Here is a 12,749-nt window from a genome sequence, read left to right as displayed (position 1 = left end):
TCATGAAGGTTTCACTAGAAGGAGATATCTCTTCTATATCAGTCCCCAAATCTATTGCACCACCTCAATGTCACTTGCATTTCTCTCTCTTGCAGATTTACATCGAATATAATTAATAAACTACTCTTATTGGGAAAACTAAAAAAATCCCAAGTTTATTTGAATATGTTATCCTGGCCTAGGCAAGACTCTCTGCTGGCCTGCCATTAGGTGTTGTTGAAATGTATGTTTTTACTTTTACTATTGTGTCTATTAGTTAACAGTAGTAATTAGTGCTGCTAAATCGTGGGAAAAAATAAGAGAAAAGACAATGAGGAGAAATGTATTGATACAATTACTTAGCTCAGACCTTTACAGGAAACATAGTGCTTAATTTTAATAGATCTGCATGAACAGGAGTAAAGAAAAGGTCTGTTTCCCCCCAGGCCTAAAACTGGTGGTGGAGTGGAGATAGATGAAGCTGGTCAGTCTGTAGACTGCTGGTTAGCGAGACGGTCTGCTGAGCTTTATGGGGAGATCCAGTGGACTGCGTGAGCTGATACTAGAGCTTCACTCAGGGACTTGGAAGATGGAAGTCCAGTTGGATCACACAGGTTGAGAGAACCTGCCCATGATGAGCAAGCATGAAGTGACAGTGGAGAGGAAAAACTCCCCCTGGGGAAGAAACCTCTGGTAGAACCAGGCACAACATGGCGGTCTTCTGCCGGACCGTTAAGATGAAACAGGGAATGCAGTAATAGTCTGAAAGGAATGAGACTCTGATGAAGCTTTAGCTATGATGTTGGAGGAGGGGCTGGAGGTGGGTTTAAAGGGGGTCATCTCAATGAAGTCACACAGCGCCCACAGCCTGCGCACAGGAGCAGACAGTGCGGATCTGAGGCCTTTTAAGATGAACTTTGGATGCTGATTGGCTTTCATGGAGGTGTGGTTCAAAGCTGATTGGCTGTGTCGCCGGTGAATGTAGGAAAGCAATGAGTTTCTTCAGTTGAACTTCCACCTAAATATCCCATCCATTTATTAAACGTTTAGCTAACTGTTTTATTTTTGAAATGCTTTTTAATAGAACGAAGTTTAACTATCAGACATGAGTATGAAATCCTGGACAACTTTTTTTTTATCTGTGCCTTAAGTTCTGGTATGTACCCACAGAAATAAGCTGACAATCTCTCCTATTGGCTAAAGGAGGGTTACACCCTGGACAGAGCCCCAGTGTATCACAGGGCAACAAAGAGTCATGACCTATTTACCAAATGTTATTTTTTCTTTGGGAGGTGCTTGATATTTTACTTATTTGCTGTTTGTCCTGAGACTTCACTCCAACCATAAAATAATTTGAACCCAATCTAATTTATGGTGCATTTACTCTATTGTTTTAAAATAAAGACAGATGAGTGTATCAAGATTTTGTAATTATCTGAAAAGTTACCAGTTATCTTTTAAGTGGCAAAACATAAATAAAAGTATGTTTAGATAACAAGTATGTAATGCCTGCCACATTTTTTTCTTTTACTTTTATTTTTCTTCTTTGGTAGAACAAATCCTTCCTAGATAAATTAAGTATTGCTTAAAATGGTGCCAGTTCCTCTTAGCTTTTTCTAACATAGCCAATTAGATATCTACCTGACTAAACTAAATGATATCTTGTTTTTTTTTCATTTAAAAAAATAATGTTAAGGTGTTTTATTTAGTCATCTTTTTTATTCTTCTAGATCCAGTTAGGCTTTGTGAAGTCACAAAGTGTTCTGAGCATGTTTCTGTAATCGGATTATTTATGTGCAAGTGAATCTCTTTGATAAATGAAAGAAATTTTGACAGTTTAAAAAATTTTTTTTTTTTACAATAGTAAAATGGATTTACATACAAATGGACAATTGCAATATTGCATGGTGACACTATGTATAGCATTGCTTTCTTGCAGAAAGAAGGTTTTGTGATTGATTTCCAGCCCGAGGTCTTTCTGCATGCAGTTTGCATGTTCTCCCCGTGCATGCGTAGGTTCTCTCCTGGTACTCCAACTTATTTTAACTGTTATGTTAACTGGCTTCTCCACATTGTCTCATTGTCTTTGTGCAGCTCTGTGTTGCCCTGCGACCGACTGGTGACCTGTGCAGGATGTACCCTGCCTCTCGCCCATAGACTGCCAGATTTCATCTGCTGCTCATCAGTTTCAACTCAACGTGGCAGACCTGGATTTTAGCAAGCAAGTAACAGTGCTCTATCCATTATGGAAAGCTGAACAACAGCATAGGTGTCCTGGGGTTTACCAGATTTCCCCAGGAGTTATTGCTGGATCACTAGCCACAGCACTATCGTCTGATAAGGACCCAAAACTGCTATGTCGCTTCAGGGGGAAGATCACCGGGACAACAGCAGTAAAGAGAGATGGCCTTCAGGAGCTCAGACACAGACCAGGCAGAGAAGTGTTTTGGGAGGACAGTGGGAAATCAGAGCAAGAGGTTGAGCAAAAATTGGGCAGAGATCCGAGACCAACTATAGAGCTACAAGACGAGGACTATGATAAAACATTTAATAGTCCTTTTGAAAAAAGAAACCAAAATACAGCCACATTCAAACCGCTACATATTTTTTTGAAGGATATGTTGTATCTTCATTCAAGATTTGTCTCCACTGAGCTACTTCACCGTATGTCAGAGCCGCATTTATTCTCTTACTGATTGTGGGACTAAAACCAAGAGACGTTCATTTGGGGGTTTGTCTCTTGCTTCACTTTACTTGTCCTACTGTATTTGCTAGCAACGTTTTCTTTGGATCACTTTGCATCACTCAGCTCCTGAATAAAGCATTAACATACTTAGGGACTCAGAGGGATAACATGTTTTTTTTCTTTTTTCCTCATCTAGACTGACATTTTGGGGTTAATTTGGCTTTGCAACCTACAGTACCTAAAATTACTCTAATTGGATGGATTTTCAGAGTTTGACTGGACCTTTCTAACACAGAAATATTTTTTTGATCCTAAGCTATTTTAGCTCCCAGTGTATGTTCTGAACCCTTGTCCTACTTAAAGGTGAGCTGTCCTTTTAAAGAAACATTTTCAGAACCATTATGCTGCCAGCTGCCAGCAACGCTCCTTCCAGTGAATGTCAATATTAGTTTATATTGTGATTAACTGGCTACAACTGGCTGGATTTACACGTCGCACTAAAAAGAGGAAGTACCTGTGCATCATCAGGGACAAAATGGTGTTGTACTTCCATGCTGTTGTGTCACCTGGTCATGCACCAATTTTAGTAAAATTCTGTGTGACCACCTCCGCACAATTTCTTTCATTATGACTGACATGCAGGCATTAAATATACATTTTTTAATATATATTTTTCTTTAAGAATTGAAGAGAGAAAGTAAGAGGAAACCAAACAAAAAAGGTTAAAATGTAAAATTGAATTACAAAGATAGACACATAGATTTGTTTTAAATTGCATCTATATAGAGTTTAATATCCTTTAGAAAGAGGTTACAGGCAATTTCCCTTTCATAATGTTTACCTTATGCATCTAAATCTTGGAAAGAAAGAGACTTGAGTTGAGTTGGATTTTTTTTTTCATTAGGATATATAGCCTATTTTAGTATGTGAAGTGTTTCTTTTCTCATTTCCACTGGTTATGATGTGTACTGTCTTTCGTGTTTTCTGTGTTTCGGTGAATACCGTAAAAAACCATCAGCATAAAGTATAAAAGCCTACATCCATTTTCAGGCAAGTGATCAAAGCGAAACTCCTAAGAGCGACAACATCTCAGGTGTGAAGAAATGTCAGTGAATTTTATGAAATTGTAAATTTTCTTTTCAATCTTTTTCTATTCCATTCAAACATACACCTTATTTTGGTTACTGTAAGTATATAATCTATAGAGGTTTTAGATGAAAAAATGACAGGCACTAGGAGTGAAAGACAAACCCTATGCACCGCTCTCTGCAGAACATGATTGTAAATGGCAATCCTGAGAAGAATTACTGGAAGGTGACATTGACCCTGACACCACAGACGCGCTGCAATGAAGGAACCCTGCTGATTTTATTTTCAGCAATATACATTTTTCTACCTGCTGGGGTGGCTTTGAGTCACCAGAACTGCACTGTCAGTGTGCAAAGTGCCTTAAATCTAAGAGGGAATACTCGAGTGACACAGTCCGCTGTTGCATGGAAATAAATGGCACTGGGGCTGGAATAGGGAGCAGAGCGCATTTCCTACATACCTCCCCCCTGTTCCCTCTACTCGCTGCCTTCCCCCTCCCACTTGGGGCTTGCCAGCGCTAAAAGCATGTTCTTCTCTCTCGCCTCTCTACCTTTGACATACTCTCTCACTTCTCTCTGCTACTCCCTCAGTCAAAGACAGGAGTCTCAGAAAGCAGCTGATGCTTCCCGTAATCCTCGCTAAGCATCATTTCATTGATGCTTTCTCTGCGTGTCTTTCAGCACTTTTCCATGGAACTGGATTTCACAGCTGCTGAGGTGACATCAGGTATCTGAATGCTACAGAGGCACAAGGAAAGAGCAATTGGAAGATAACTTTCCACGCTGCAATCCTTCATGTCCTCAGAGGAAGAGTGTTTGTTTTGTAATGCATGCCCCTTAAGGATATTTTTCCCTCATCACAACTGCTGGAGAAAGATTTCCCCCCATTTTTTGACCACAACAATTCATTTGTAAGTTCAATTTTCTGTAGAATCTATGGGGACTTTTTCGGCGTAATATTCCTGCCGTACCTGGAAAGTTTGGGACAAGACATGTCTGATGGAACCAAAGCTGTCTATTGAAGCAGTTTTTCTAAGACTGTCCAGGTATGAGTGTTTCATTTCAGTTTTTTTAGTTTGCTGACTGGTTTGTCTTGTTCAATGTAACATCTGTATAAGCACGCATTAAGGGTATATAATGTTTTTATAGGTGAGCAATTCAAAGAGATTTCCACCAAAAAGGATTTCTTTCTGGTACCATCTAAAGAAGAGGGAACTTCAGTGCTTAGAAAATGTTTGCTCCTCATCAGATTTCTTACTGCTTTGCTTTTGTCATAACTAAATATTTAAGATCATAAAAATAGTGGAAAAATCAGCCAGAAATAACCTACTATCGAAAGAAAAATTTAAAGGGAAACAACAAATTCCAAATCAACATTTTCCTGTGTGAAAGGTGTTTTCTCTTATGGATAAATGATGAATGGACAATGATAAGAAACATCTGGGTTCAGTTTCATAAGCAGAGCTGATTAGGACCTAGCCAGAGGGACCAAATCTGTTCAACAGGAAGCTGTCTGACAACACAAGCTAAGAAAACAATCTGGAAAACCAACTCATTTTAGTTAATTTGAATTCATTAGTTACAGGTCAGTTTTGTAGCCTTTGGTACTCTACGGGATCTCAGTATGCATGTTTCCTTTAACGATCAAACTGAGCAAATTGTTTTTGTGAAAATATATAATCTAAAGAAAAATACAGCACTTTCGAATATAGTTTTGGTTTTTACGCTTTGATGAGGTGTTGTTTTGATCACAGGAGTCATGTGATCTGCAGTTGGACCTTACTGCATTCTAAAAACACCAAGAAGAAGATCAGAAGTAGTTGGAGGATGTTGGCACCCACTAGAGGCATGGCTGAAACATGTTTACATCTGATGTGTTTACATCCGCCACTGCCATGTCCTTTTCAGTGATATCACGTGTACAAACATTTTCATATACTATTATAATTTAATTTGTTATTTAATAGAAATACTGCAATTACAGAGCTTTGGATTTTGGAATTTATTAGGAAATTAATACAATTTCGCACAAACTTCCAATGGAAACAAAACTTGTGAGAGCCAACCATCCACAAATGGAAAAAAATATACTTTCTACCAAGCTTGTGGTCTTGGAGCCCCATCCACCCTTTTATTGATATACCATCTACAGCCTGAGCTCCTTAGAGAGCTCTTTCATCTTGCCCATGATGGCTGATTGATTGGAAAGGAAAAGGTTTTTTCTGTTAACGGGTATGCTTCATAAACATTAGTTAAAATCTGAGGTTTTCTGCTGCCTAACCTGTCTGACTGATGGCATTTAATTTTGGCATCTAATCAATATGTAGAAAAAGGGTCCTGGCTTCTTTTCTTCTAAAAGATCAAATACTATATTTTTTCCAAAAATTCAAATCAGCTTCCAACTTTTATGTAATTTGTTTTCATTAGTAAAGCACCAGATATCAAAGCGGGCTGGTTTTCCCTCGATCAGAACAGATCAGTCATTTTCAGATCAAATCCTGTAATATTATTTTAACCTTGTTTATTAAATGCAACCAAACTATGGATCTCTCACACATTTCCTAATATAAATGCACAAGTTAACCTTTATATACTTTGATAAAACAGTTTCAGGTAAAATAAAAATCAAAAAATATTTAGGGTTCATTCTGTGATGCAAAAATTGAACAAAATGTTCAATGCATCTAAAACAACAACCTGTAGAAATCTAAATCTACAGGCTGGCTGGTGTATCTCTAGCTTTTATTGTAGGTTAAAGGTTAGTCTAATGTGCTTTCTCTTTGTGAAAGCACAAAGTATCAGGTGAATAAATATATGGTCTATACTTCTATATTAAAATACCTTGTCATTCTAACTTGGCATGCCTAATGTTAAATTTCACTGAAACTAAACAGATCAGTCCTTGAACTTTCACAGTTTGTTTTTATTCGGTTCTGTATTTTTGTTAATAACAAAAGCCTGACTGAAAAATAGCAGTTATATCTTGTTCTGTTTGATTATTCCAACAATAAAGAAGTGAAAGGATGCAACAACTGGACCGCATATGTTTTCAAAGATCAAAATGATTACTTTGGTTACTGCATTTTTAAGTAATTTCCAAAGTCCGTTTTGAACGAGTTAATAAATATCTCACACCTTGTCTTGGTGAGATTAGATTAGGTTTAGTTGATTTGGACTAATTCTAATGCTTATAATCAAAGTTTATCCTCATCTGCAGCTTTCTAGCTCACACCTGACGGTTTTGGGTGAACTGTTTGGTTTTGGCTTTAATGACTGAACTACCAAAAGTCTAACTTCCCTCAATACAAGTAAACCCAAACCATGAAAGTGCTACAACTACAGTATGAGCATAAACTACGACTACAACTACGAGGATCGCATATGTTACAGTTTTCTATTGTGTGTTCTCACATGATTTTCTTCTAAACCTAAAAATATGTCAGAAGCTAAATTGGACCGTTTAACAATGACAAGGTTTTGGTTTGGATTCAGAGATGACTTATCGTCTCATGCAAAACACAATTACTAATCAGACATTCCAGCAGCACCTTTAAGATTTCTGCTCCTGATATATCAGCCTCCTTGGTTTCTGTCTTATCTTTTCAGCAATAATAAAAGAACATCCTGTTTCACAGTTTTTCAGAATTTTCTTCAGCCAATGTTTCAGTGGCATGTAGACTGCCAAAAATCTTTCTGTACCATTCTGCTGACTAATTACTTTCTTCTTTCTATTGTTTTTTTTTTCCTTTACAAAATGAAGGTTATATTTTATGTTGGGGAAGCAAAGTTTGCATTAAAACATTTGGACAAATAAACATGACAAATGAACTTGTTGACCTTGTAATAACTCCTTTATTTTAAAATAAGAATAAAGTTCATCTGCTTGCACAACAAAACATTACACAACATGGATAGTTGATAAACATACAGACATTTTGTCTGCACAAACAGAAACATCACTTTTTTGTCAAAGTTAGTTTAACACATTTAATATATAAAGTTAATATTTAAAAAAAACTTCAAGGATATGCTCCTTTGGGAAATTAAAGGAGAAGCTATTCTATATAAATAAGTGTCAAGCAATTTGATACAACATGTAAGATACTTTTAGAACTTCCTTCTGTGTTGCATGCACAAAATCAGGTTTGATCAAAGGAAAGTGGTGGCTTTTTGGGGTAATGTTCTCTGAATATGAGAAATGCAGGTTACTAAAAGACAAATGTATCTGCTTCTTATTCTATGTCTGTTTCTATCTCCCTGAACCCCAGTCATCCTCAGCAGATGGCCGCTCACTCTGAGCCTGGTTCTGCTGGAGGTTTCTTCCTGTTAAAAGGGAGTTTTCCTCTCCACTGTTGATACAAGCATGTAGTGTGAGGGATTGCTAAAGAGTCAACAACAAGATGCAAGAGAATATCATCAACACAAGCTCATCCAGGAGGAGCACGACTTGCAAGTCTAGGACTCGGTTTTCTTTGATAGAAGCTTTTAACCAATCAGATTATTGTCTCTACAAAGTGCCTTGAGATGACATGTGTTGTGAATTGCTGCTATATAAATAAACTGAATTAAATTGTTTTAAAAATACTTATGCAGTCAAGAGAAACTGAAGTAATATTGTTTGACCAAAATAAAAAGGAAAATGGTTGCTTGCAAGTCTAGATAAACAGCCTGTCTCTCTGGTACACAAGTGACAGCATCATGTGTGGGAGTTTTGCTGCTGAAACCACTGGTGCACTTAATGAAAAGATTCTCTCAAAAGAGGAGAACATTTTGTGGAAATGTTAAAGCAATATCTAATCATATCATCTAGAAGGTTAAAGCCTAATGCTACGTTCACACCTAAAGCAGCAGAGGAAGCAGAGGCAGCTAGTTTACATGCAAAGTCAATGGTTGATGCGCATAAAGGAGCAGCAAAAGGTCCTGTAGCACGTTTTGAGCAACAGGAAGAGCGCGTCTGAGCAGCTGAAGCAGCACATTACGAGTTTCTGATCAGCTGACGTGCATGAATCGCTTGAGAAGCAGCAGCTGGAGATTGAAAAATTCAACTTTTGCTGAGCGACGTGCCACATGAACCAATCAGAGAAGGTAGTCTGGGAGCTGGCAGGGAGACAAACACAGCACTGCTACTCCAGATCACTATGATTACTCCTCTGAAACAGTTTATTAATATCTAAATTAACTTAAAATGCTGAAATCTGCTGGCAAACATGTTCGATTTTCTTATACTGGTGCCTGCAGTTTGGATAACGTAGATGAAAAACCCCTTCCAGCTGCAAACAGTAGCGGCAAACCACGAAGAGGTAACCGGCCAGAGGCTGCTGTTGAATGGGATTCCTAGTGACTGTGACTCTGACAGCGAAATAATATTTGAAGGCAGGATGGTAATCTTAATAAACTGTCTGCACAGATTAAGTGTTCAGGTGGACTTTCTCACACTGCATGAAAAGTGAGATTTTCCTCCCCGTAAACCCCCGTAAACTCCCGCAGATCTGCCTGATTTTCGTCAGTTTCCGACAATTTGCAACCCGTGCTTGTCCGCGTTTGTCGTGCCACAAATTGTCGGAAACGGACTCTGACGTATGTGGAGAGCGATCAGCTTTACTAATGGCCCTAATTAGCATATGAATGCAGCAAACCCGCGCGGCTGGCCAGGTCTGGCTTGAATAACCTACTCAGTATTGGCTGAAACCACTATTCTCAAACAAATGAAATCGCTCGTGATTGGCAGCAAAACCACACGTGGCCACGCCAGGCTTTAATTTTCTTACTGAGTATTGGACGGAACCACTTCTTTTTAAACAAGTAAAGTCGCTCGTGATTGGTTGGCATATATATATTTACATATATATATTTATTCATATATATATATATATTTATTCATTCATATATATATATATTCATATATTTATTCATTCATATATTTATTCATTCATATGCTGTGTATTTATGTTATCCTACACTACTACACAATTATTATGTTACCATCAAGGACATGAATTAATTTATACAGGAAATGAAGATTTGCCAGGAAGCTGTTTATGCAAATAAAGAGCTTTATTAAAACACACACACAACTATATACAACGCATATCCAAACACATGCGTATCTAAAAATTACAACTCCGTGAACGGTCCGTTTGCTTCCTCGGGGTTGGAGGTAACAGGCAGCATTCCCTCCGAGGCAGGTCCGATGTGCAGACGCCTACTGTGCGTGGCCCTGTACTTCGGCATCGCTTCTAACCGGGACTGCAGCTTAACACAGAGTTCAGTGAGATCCGGCCTACGAAATGGCGGCGACCGTACAATCCATCCAGAGACACCGCCGACGACGCCATCTTCTTCGTCGGACATGAGGTCGACGGTGGCGGACTTACAGAGTTCCACTTCCTCATCTGATAGCACACTCTGCCTCGCCTTCAGCAGCTGAAAAAAAAACAATGAATCAGCGCACTGCATATGGACACAACACATCTATCAATGCACCTGAAAAATAGTCACCAAATAAAGTCTTACCCTCTTTCTTCTGGCCCGACTCCGAGCAGATAGCCTCAGCACGCAGCGTGCTGGCTAGCAGCGTGTATCTGAAGCTCCTGCATACCGTCTCATAATACGTCTTACAGGCAGCTGGAAAACAATTAAATGAGAGTGGTATGAATAAAAAAAAAAAAAAATCAAACGCAAGTCACAGTAACAAGGAAGGAGAAAACATTAAAACAAGTCACTTACACACAATGTCGTCTTTATCAACATCGTGCAAATCCGAGCAAATAGGAGGTCACCGCCTCATTGTGAGGCGACTGTAGTCTGTGAAAAAAAAAAAAAAGTACAGCTATGGTCGGTATCCATCCGTATCCATGTCCTTTTACCGCTGAATGAAAGCATATTCTTTAAACCTTACCCCTGCCCCGGTTCATAGCGCCTGCAATTAGTCTCCGAGTTGTTAAGACGGCATAATGCTTCCTGTGAATCACAAAAAATACACTTTAATAAAGCTTTAGGCTAGGCTGCTTTTAGCTTACCTAGCTAGGCTAGGTTGTCTTTAGCTTGCCTAGCTAAGCTAGGCTGCTTTTAGCATAGCTACCAGTAATCGAACATATATTTACCGCTAGCGTGGCGTTGTGCACCCGTCTTCTCTTCCTCGAGTTCGTATATCCCGCAAAGTTGCTCGACTGCAGATAGGGTGGCCAGATGTCCGGCTTTAGGGCGGACAGTCCGGATTTTCATTGCACTGTCCGGCGTCCGGCGCTGCACCCAGCCGGACATGTATTTGTCCTCCTTTACCCCCAGATTCCACATACTCCGTCAGCGCTCCGCCCCGCTCACGTACGGAGTACTTGTCTGTCATGTAAATCAATGAGAGCTGTTCCACATCCTCCGCTCGTCACCACCCACGTACGTCTTCTCCGTCCTTCACCGTCAAAATACGGAGCTGAGCTATTTTTTGCTCCCCTCCGGTCCGTCCAGATCAAGACCCGCTATTGCAATCGCACCAAACAGAAAAAAGAATGTAGAGAAGACCCGGTTTGTCAAATTAAATTATAGTAAAAACAGATCGGTATCTAGAAATTAGAGCATAGTTTGTATATATTCCCAAAAACTAAGAGCAATTAATTAAATAATTGGATGCAGACTATTGGTGCTTCAACAGACGAGGAAGAAGTTGTGAGATTCTAGAGTGAATCTCACAACTTTAAAAGAAAATTCTTATTGCAGGAATGGATGAAGAGATGATGAGTTTGGAAGCAGAGAATAAACAGAGTTCATACAAACTATGTATGATCCTAGTTATCCCTGTTACAAAAATCGGCAACAGAAAGAAAATATTTGGGCAGAAACTGAACATCTGCTGGATGATGATGGGGATTTTTTTAATATGTCAGATTCAATTAAGCGTTCACAGGTTTTATACTGGAATGAGGAGCTCTAATTTAATGCTCTTTTAATGCTATTAGAAATAATTTTAATGCCATCAACAAGTATCATGTACACAAGTTATTAGTTTACATGAAATAAGGAGCTGTAAGCACAGTTCCATGACTCAAGTTTATATATATATATATATATATATATATATATATATATATATATATATATATATATATATATATATATATATATATATATATATATATATATATATATATATATATATATATATAGATAGATAGATAGATAGATAGATAGATAGATAGATATGGATAGATAGATATATAGATAGATATGGATAGATAGAGAACATAGTGAAATCATCTTTACTCTCGACAGGCTGCAGCCATGTCATGAATTCCTCTTTTCCAGCCACTTTTTGCAGTTTGCATCGTCCTATTCTCTAGCTCTTTCTCGAGCTTCTTTTCCAAACAACTGCTTTATGATCAATTGCAGCAGTTCTGCGCAAATTAATTGTGTTAAAAAAATGGTCACTTTTTAAACACCACAATGTATTAAATAAATACAAATGCTGGGAACCAATTCTTTTTTACATTTCTTTAATATTTTGTTCTATTCAGCTACACAAGCATCCTCTTTAAACTACTAAGAATTGTGCTATAAATGTGACTTTACCCGATTCTTATGTACACCTTAGTAGTTTATTGATATGCCGCACAATGTCCTCCTTTTTGGTGCTATAGAAATGGCCACCCTAACTGCAGAGCCGCCATCTTGTCCTCTATGGACTACAACCTGGAGTGCATCGAATTCTCCAGCTGAGTGAGGCGCTCATTCATGTCGGCAGTATGTTGGGCAAGCTGACGAGACAGTCCGCTGATAGCAATCAGCAGTTTCTTCTCGTCAGTCTGCGGGCTGGCCGAAAGTTGTGGACTAAGAGCAGTTGGAGGCGAGTTGAACGCGAGACGTCGTGCAGCCATTGTTCACGTAACAACAAAATACAAACACGGTAACTGGAGATGAAGCTCTTCTGAGTATAGTAACACAAACATGTCTGCTAATATGCTGGTCTCGCGAGAAGTCGTAGTGCACAAAAGCTCACACGTGAT

The 12,749-nt window shown here is 38.7% G+C and overlaps 1 protein-coding gene across 1 annotated transcript in view; it reads left to right on the top strand.

The window, feature by feature from the left end:
• The first annotated feature begins 4,326 nt into the window (after positions 1-4,326).
• Positions 4,327-12,749, top strand: part of LOC119792585 (urotensin-2 receptor) — a 102,520-nt gene continuing 94,097 nt past the window's right edge. The window contains exon 1 of the mRNA XM_038299291.1: positions 4,327-4,799. The gene's annotated coding sequence lies outside the window, so the exon portion shown is untranslated. The remainder of the gene's footprint in view (positions 4,800-12,749) is intronic.

The sequence above is a fragment of the Cyprinodon tularosa genome, unplaced genomic scaffold (assembly GCF_016077235.1).
Source record: "Cyprinodon tularosa strain WSP-4 unplaced genomic scaffold, ASM1607723v1 ctg424, whole genome shotgun sequence".
NCBI classification, from domain to species: domain Eukaryota; kingdom Metazoa; phylum Chordata; class Actinopteri; order Cyprinodontiformes; family Cyprinodontidae; genus Cyprinodon; species Cyprinodon tularosa.
The sequence above is the reverse complement of the archived record's forward strand: the minus strand, read 5'-3'. Positions and strand labels throughout refer to the sequence as shown.